Here is an 8,058-nt window from a genome sequence, read left to right as displayed (position 1 = left end):
TTTTTACCTTCACCATATAAAAGAGGCGTGGCTCAAAGAAGGAATATGCAAACCAAAGCAGGAGAAGAACTCATTGAACATTCTCACTTTTATCCATACACCATTTCAGTTACTTTACATTTAACTGTTTCTATTTGTGTTTAAGAGTTATATCTTGTCACATTGTGTCATCTGTCCATTAATATGAAACAATGTCATAAGCACTGTTACGCTTGAGATAATAAAAAAAAAAATAAAAAATACAGCACTAGTTGGGCTATAACACTTTATGATGCAGTTGCGTCACGGGTCGTATTTAACGGAGATCATTTTAAAATGATGGCTTCATTCATCACCTGTTGCCATGGCTCCTCTCTCCTCATGTCTCTTCCTCTCCTCATCCACTCACATCTCTGATGGGAGGGACCAAGACTGGAGGAGATGAATCAAGAAAAGAAAGCAGGAAAAGCCCAGCGAGGCACATGACAAAATTAATCTTCAAGGTAAAACAAGAAGTATCCAAAGACAAAAACAAACACTGAAACATGATGATAGAGATGAGGGAACACACAAGGCAGTGGAAGAAAATAACACTGGAGACATGACAACTTTTACTTTAATGCTTCTCAACTTCAGGCAAACAAAAGTGTTGGAAACCTACAGTAACAAATATTTTTGTCATAAGTCATGGGTTGTGTGCCCAAATGCAGACTCACCAAGCAGACAGGATTTAACATATGGAGCACCTTTAATGGTGGTTTGAAAACAGTCCAAAACACAGTAAAGAGGAAATCCAAACAGAATCCAAGAGGTGGGGAAGACAGCTGATGCCCTGAAAAGGAACAGAAGGAAGACAGGTCTATGAATGCACACAGGGCTAATTAGGGGAAGTGGACACAGCTGGGGAAAAACACGCAGGTGCAGACAATCAAGGTAATGAGAAGGCAGAGGAAGTGAAACTCAAAGCAACATACAAGAGACAGCTAAGTATCAAAGTAAAACGGGAAATGACTCAAGAATAATATTACCAAACTGAAGACTTGTCATTGGATAGAAATGAATCGTAAGGTTCAGTATTGAAAGAACTAAGATTCACAATATTAGTATAACAAAAATAATGAGAAAAGATAAATCTAAGCCTTAAACATAGGAACAGCTGAAAAAACTGCACAGAAACTCAACTCAAGCATATAAGTAAGAATTCAAACTCCAAAATCAACACAAAACTCTAGGACCATCACAATTTTGCCATTTGTGAAAAAGATTTGTTGCACTTGTCAGCATGAATCTAGTAAAGTGTCATCACAAATTTGAACGTTTAGTTTTCGCCCTCGTTAGAACAAATGGCTGGTTCTGCAAGTGTGTGTGTGTGTGTGCGCGCATGTACTACAAACACAGTGCCGATACTGGTGCTGGTGTTAGTTCTGGTTCACAGCCAGTTCTTCCTTGGTGCCTTTTGAGAACTAGCCTGCATTTTGACAAGTTTCAAATCCTGCTATTACATAATGTCACAAGCAGAATTTGGAGTAATTTCAATGGGAAGAAAATCATAGAGAACAGAATCGGTGAATTGCGTCCTCCAATAACTGATTAATTTCTTGTGGTAGCCCCACCCATGGCCACTGATGTCAGTGGTTCCAGCATAGGGCCCAGCGGTTTTATTGAGCCAATTTTTTGTCACCAAAATGAGTCTTTTTATGGTGGAAAGGATGCAGTTCTTGTACAAACCCTAACATGGCATTGGTGTGTGCGCTGCTAGGTGCTGTAATGAGGGACAGTTCATACTTGCCCTCAGACATACATTTCAACAGAGAGAGAGATCTCTCCTGGATTAGGAACAGCAAACATGCATCATAGGCGACTATGTTTTTAGGGAGCTGAGAAACTCACAGAGAGCCCAGGAGAAAAACACATGCAATTCAGACTTGTCACCTATTGAAAATGCTACATAAATGTTAATAGGGTTGACCTTGTAAGATTACCATTGTTACTCATTTGAAATTGTCCTGTCGCTGAAGGAAACAAGAGCTGTGCGAACAAATAAATAACAATCAACCATCAGAAAAATAACACACTGAAACACTCAATATGAAGGAGATACTATCTTATTTTTCCTAGGACAAACCAATGCTTATGCAACCACTCTCTGAAGGCTTTGTTTGGGCTCTCTGCGCTAAGATGCATGTCATTAACTTTTGAGGTTGAGGGTTTAAAATTCTGTTCAGGACCTTTGATTCATGAGCCTTTCTTAAGCATTTTCTCCTGGAGTGCCCGCTGTAGCGCATAAAGCGGAAAAACCAAAAACATCCAGAGTGCCTGACAAAATGAGACATTAAGCATTTTAAAAGTGAATGGAGTTGGCTGCTGCTGAAATTCTCACACCACATAACTAGGGCCACTCTTTCCTTTGTTTTCTCTTTCTTTTCTCACTCTCTCTTTTCTCCATTCTTTTGGTGCCCTTTTCAACCCTGCATCTCAGTCTGTCTACTTTTTAATCTCTATACTTCCTTTCCTTCTCTTCAAGTCATTCTGTCTCACGACATCCCTTACATATTTCTCATTTACTTCACAAAAGCCCATCATCTTCCTTTCTATATAATTCCCTCTTTATTTCCCTTGTCCCAATGTTTGTGTTTTATGATCTGCAAGACAATATGCTACTAATTAGTATCTTTTTGTGGTTCTTTGAGTTGAAACCAACAGCTTCATGTGTCACTGCAAGCAAGGAGACAAGGAAGTACGCATTAATATTGTCCTGTCACATGAAATTTCCTTTTTTGTTACAAAAAAACATGTGGACGATAACTGAAGACACGATCTCCATCCATCCCTTAGGGGTGTAGCAGATCCTCATGACAAGAGCCAGAGTCCAGCACAGGCGCCTTTTTATACTGAGTACTGTCTGATTGCAATTATGCACTAACAACAATGAATTTGCCATGCTGGACTAAAAACAAGAATACGCACTTGTACAGTGTTTGTGGGACCAATTCATTCAAAGGAAAAAATTAAAAATCTTTTCTTCTGTGCTTTCGAAAACCATAATCAGAAATTAGAGTTATTATGTGGCAAAGCCAAGGTTAGCTTAGGCAAAAAAGCTTGGTTATCTTTAGGTTTGGGTTTAAGTATGTCCAGGAGGTAAGTGATCAAGACTGGGGACAAAGGCTGACTCTTGGTTAGATTTGGGAAACTAAGAATAGCATCATTCACATGGGAAGCACCATGCTCTGCGCTGTGCTCTGAAACCCATTCTTTTCTGTTAACTGCAATAACAGTTTCCTGCTACAATGACAAAAGTGCAGCATGCCAGAACGCCAGCCGGGATGCACTCACACATGTGACATGCTTTCGTGCGACCATTAAAAATGTAGAATGGCAGGGAGCGGGCACGTATAGCCCATGTGAAGACCATGAGCAGCCACAAAAAATGACAGCGCACACAGAGCGCAACAGCCTGCTCAAAATTTGAGCCATTCGCTCAGCACAGGGTCTGCAATATAAAGCACCTTGAAGCGACTTTTATTGTGAATTGGTGTATAAATGCAAAATAAAGCTGAGCTCAATTAAATTGTCCATATTCACAACCCAGCCAAGCAAGTTGCAGCTCCAATTTAAATTGACTCTAATTTTAGGAGCAGAGAAGTAATACAAATAATAACAACTAAATAATAATAAAGAAATACAAATGAATGAAAAATACTAATCATGGTTGCTGCATTCAAGTTAACTTAATATGATGCAAAATTTTGCTGTGGTACTGTTGCTATAACTGAGTCATTTGTCCTTGTCACACACATCTCACTTCCTGCCTTTTCTCCCTTTTCTCTTCTCCTCACATATTTTCCTTTTCTGTTCTCCTCTCTTCCACCACCTCAGTACTGGATAGATTAAAGAATAATTGGTGGAAAATTTGGACTTCTCTTCACTCTGGGCCCCATCCATTTAATTGGTCTGATATCTGATGGCATATTAATGGTTCATGCTACAAAGCTGTGTGAGTGCCCATGGGTATTAGTGTAGGTGATGTGTGGGCCTAATTTAGTTTTTTTTCAGGCCTGTGATGAAGTACATCCTCATATGTGTGTCTGTCTGTGTGTGCGCAAGAAAATGTGTGATTTAATGGATCTTTTAGCCAGACAGATCTTTGGCTAAGCTGTGCTGTGGCCCCTGCAAAGCTATTATCTCCACATACACTGTGTACACACTTCCTTTGTGTGTGTGAGAGAGATGGAGAGAGGGTGAGAGAAGAGAAAGCCAACTTTCGAAGGGGGCTATCATAACATCCCCGTGTCGCTTTGAACACATACGCTCACATGCGTGATTAAGCTCGTGTGTACTGACAGTGGACCACATGTGAGGCTTTTTTTCCGAGCTGGAGTGGGGAAAACCCTGACCAAGAGATCCCGCATTTATGCTTGGCGCTTCATCTAACTACTTCATCAGTAACCTCTGCCAACTAGTCTAATGCTAGCCTCAATTATACTCCATCTTTTAGTTTTTGTTCTGCTTTAGATCACACTTAAGACTATCCTCACCAATGACAAAATATTCAATCAGTGTTTTCACATTATGCACTAGTGTAAAAATCTAATTTTCTGCTCTGGTATTTGAAAGTATTTGATCATTGTTCATCACACTGTAGCTGGTCACCAGAGGACATTACAAGTTTTGATGGTACAGGTAATCTTCTTACAGTCAAAAAGGAGGATGAACAAGGGCATGCTCACTGGCTAGCAACTTGTCAATCACATTTCATTAGCCAATAAGTATGCAGAGGTTCACTGCACAATCCAGTGGTTGCTTGCTGATTTCCAAACATCAAGACGGCAACAATGGAAGCACTCAGCTTGCTTGTTTCTGCCACTCTCTGTGCCAGTCAGGAGCCTCATCTCTCAATTAACTAGACTCACCATGCAAAGAGTATCTGAGCCAAATGGCTTGGGAAGACCTTCCACAAAACCACACACACACACACACACACCCCTTCTGGAGGAGTATAATGCTTAAAATACATGATTGATCAACTGCTAAATTTTTCTGAACTGGATTTATTGTCATCACAGTGCTCCTGATGTTGTCAGACAACCTGCGAAGATTGCAGATCTGCATACAGCAACTTAGATTTCAGTCACTTACCATCAGAGAGGTGACTTGAGTATCCCTTAGACTGATAACTCTATTATAAGTTGTTTTTTTTTCTTCAAAGTAAATATGAATTAAATTCACCCACCACTGCACATTGTATCACGGTCAGGGCTGTGTGGGGGAAGGGGTGGACCCAAGTGCAGGACGCGGAAGACAAAAACTGAACTTAAAACCGCTTTGTTTGCAGGTGACTTAGTTAATCCAAAAAACATAAAACACCGAAATCTCAACCAAAGCAAAAAACACTCATGAAGACTGGGAGAAGGAAGAAAACAAAAATACTAAACCTGAACACACACAGCTAAGAGGGGACCACTGAGGGCAACAAGGACGACACCACAGCAAAGAACAGAGGAAAAACTAAGGGCTTAAATACACACAAGGAAATCAGGGAGAGTGGAAACAACAGGTGAAACAAATGAACCTAATGACACAGGGGAAGCAAAACTAAACACAAAGCACAGGGGGGAACACGAGACTGTCAAAATAAAACAGGAAGTGACTCAAGCGAACAGAGACGCAGACCTGACACTGAACACTGGGAAACACAAGGAACTAGAAAATCAAACATAACCAAACCCCACAACAAGAGAAAAATCCCAGAACAGACAAATAAAGTCAAAACAAAACACAGAGGGTCACATGGACCCCGGACCATGACATATTGCTCCAACTTTTTTTGTTAGTACTTTGCCAGATATTGTCAAATTTTGTTGAATTCTTGATGCAAAATCACTGCCAGTTTCTACCTGAGTGTACACTCCTTTAGGTTTTAGTTTAGGTGCTGATAGGTGCTTACAGAGAGACTAATTACCATGGACACATCCACTTCCAACATATCCAAGGCAAAAAATGTGTCATTCAAAGCTCCGTTTTAAAACTATTTTCTCCTCGCCAAGAGGTGCATGCACCACATCCAGTTACCTATACCACAAGGCAATCATTTTCCACCACTTGTTGATCAGTTGGAGTTCTGGTAAAACTTGGTTTTAACTCTGCTTCTGATGTTCTTCACTTTAAATGTGCTAAATTAACTCCAGTCATATTTTTAACCTTGAACCTACTAGAACTACTTCAGTCCTAATTTTAAATATCTGGTTCCATTAGCCCAATTCCACATAGCAGTAACTCTTAATCATTTTTCTGAATGGACTGTACATTATGATGACAGTCCAAAAAAAAAGTGCCGGGGTCTCTAATAGACGACTGTCCCAATACGTCCACAGCTTGAAGCTGAATAAAGCTAAATAATGCGCAGCTCTTTTCTCAAGTGTGCACACATTTGTGTTTCTCAAAGGGCCGTTAAATAATGCCACATGTTGTTTCAGCACCTTTGTTTCATTGTAAGGGTATTTCTTCTCTTGTTGCTTCCCGTATTGTATTTGATTGATGGTCTAATTTCCTAGAATATCACAGTGATGCATACAATCATGCACAAAGAGACACACACCATCAAACTGAAACTGAGGTGGTGTGTTAGAGGGATTATTTTGCTAAGGGAGATCCAAATGTCTGTGGTCAGGCTGAGTTAGTGATACTCTTAAAGTGCATTTGACTCTTTCAGACATATTGAAACAAAACCTGACTTAGGCTCTTTTAGTGTGTCACATGCATTTCAAAGAAATATTCTCTTTTTGTTTTGGATGATTTGGCCACAAGCTCTCACCTTTGTCTATCTCCTCTATCCACCTTTGGCCTGGAGTGGTGGCCTAGGGGAGAAGAAGAGGGTTCGTCACTGAGAGGACCCTGGTTCAAATCCTCGGGCTGGCATCACTGTGGGTCCCTGAGCAAGCCCACCCCCCCAGGTTGCTCCCCGGGCGCCCTTTGGCTGCCCCCTGCTCCATGCTGTGCTGTGTGTACTACATACTCCATGTGTGTGATGGGTTAAATGCAGAGAATGAATTTCACTGCATGTAAAATGTATGTGACAAATAAAGCTCTTTCTTCTCTCTTAAATCTCGTGAAACACAAGACCTGGAAACACTTAGAAAAGCCATGCAGTTCTGTAGAGCAATTTGTTATTTGCTGCAGATCTACATGTACAGTACACACATACGCCACCTATAATGGCTGGGCAGCCATGTGTTTGTGTGATTCAGGGTTCAGTAATAATAAGTCATTAAACTCTAACCTCGTTGATTAAACTACTGATTGAGCAGCTGCACAGCTGACCCCTTGCATATGTGTATGTAAGTGTGTTGTACCGCCACCCCAAGCTATTTACTGACAGGCACAGCAGCATTTGTCTGAGGACAGTATGGAAGGAAAAAGGTCTCTGTGAGAGTGTACGTTTATGTGTAACAGCCACAAATATCACACACTTCTGTCATTTCCTCACTGTTGGCAGGACTGCTGCCCAAGGACCAAAATAAGTTATTTTTTGGTTATTTTGGCAGTTGTTTTAACAGTTACACCAACGAGATCTATGAATGTGTTCTTTAGGAGTGATTTAGACTCAGATGGAGATAAAAGAGAGAAAAACAGACAAAAGTGAGATATTTATAGTTATTTTCTGAATGACAAATAACCAAGTAAAATATTTTTGTTCACACTCAGTGTGTAGCTACAGTCACTAAGACCTCCCACTCCACCACTCACACACACACACACACACACACACACACACACACACACACACACACACACACACACACAGTCCTTTGTCTAACAGGAAAAAACAGAGTAGAGTAAACAAAAGACCCAGGGGGCAAATGGACAAGACCATTTAAAAATGTGACCTTGCCCATAAACCTTTAAACATGCTTAACTTAGCAAATTTTAACTGATGTGATAATGAGAATGAAGGTCCAGTAATGCCTTAATTAAAGATATAGACAATTATCTAATTCTATATATTTTATAATTTAAAATAGTTTAAGACCAGTTTCTTTGCAGAAGCCTGTGCCATCTTCAGTTAATTTGAAGTGAAAGCTA

At 40.3% G+C, this 8,058-nt stretch overlaps 1 long non-coding RNA gene across 1 annotated transcript; it reads right to left on the bottom strand.

Moving 5' to 3' along the window:
• Positions 1–280: 280 nt before the first annotated feature.
• On the bottom strand, positions 281–5,438 carry LOC115786494 (uncharacterized). The gene is made up of 3 exons (XR_004020436.1): positions 5,424–5,438; positions 696–811; positions 281–411 (listed from the first exon to the last, which is right to left on the bottom strand). It is a non-coding gene; the product is annotated as an uncharacterized LOC115786494 (long non-coding RNA).
• Positions 5,439–8,058: the final 2,620 nt, after the last annotated feature.

The sequence above is a fragment of the Archocentrus centrarchus genome, chromosome 10, assembly GCF_007364275.1.
Source record: "Archocentrus centrarchus isolate MPI-CPG fArcCen1 chromosome 10, fArcCen1, whole genome shotgun sequence".
NCBI lineage: Eukaryota > Metazoa > Chordata > Actinopteri > Cichliformes > Cichlidae > Archocentrus > Archocentrus centrarchus.
The sequence above is the reverse complement of the archived record's forward strand: the minus strand, read 5'-3'. Positions and strand labels throughout refer to the sequence as shown.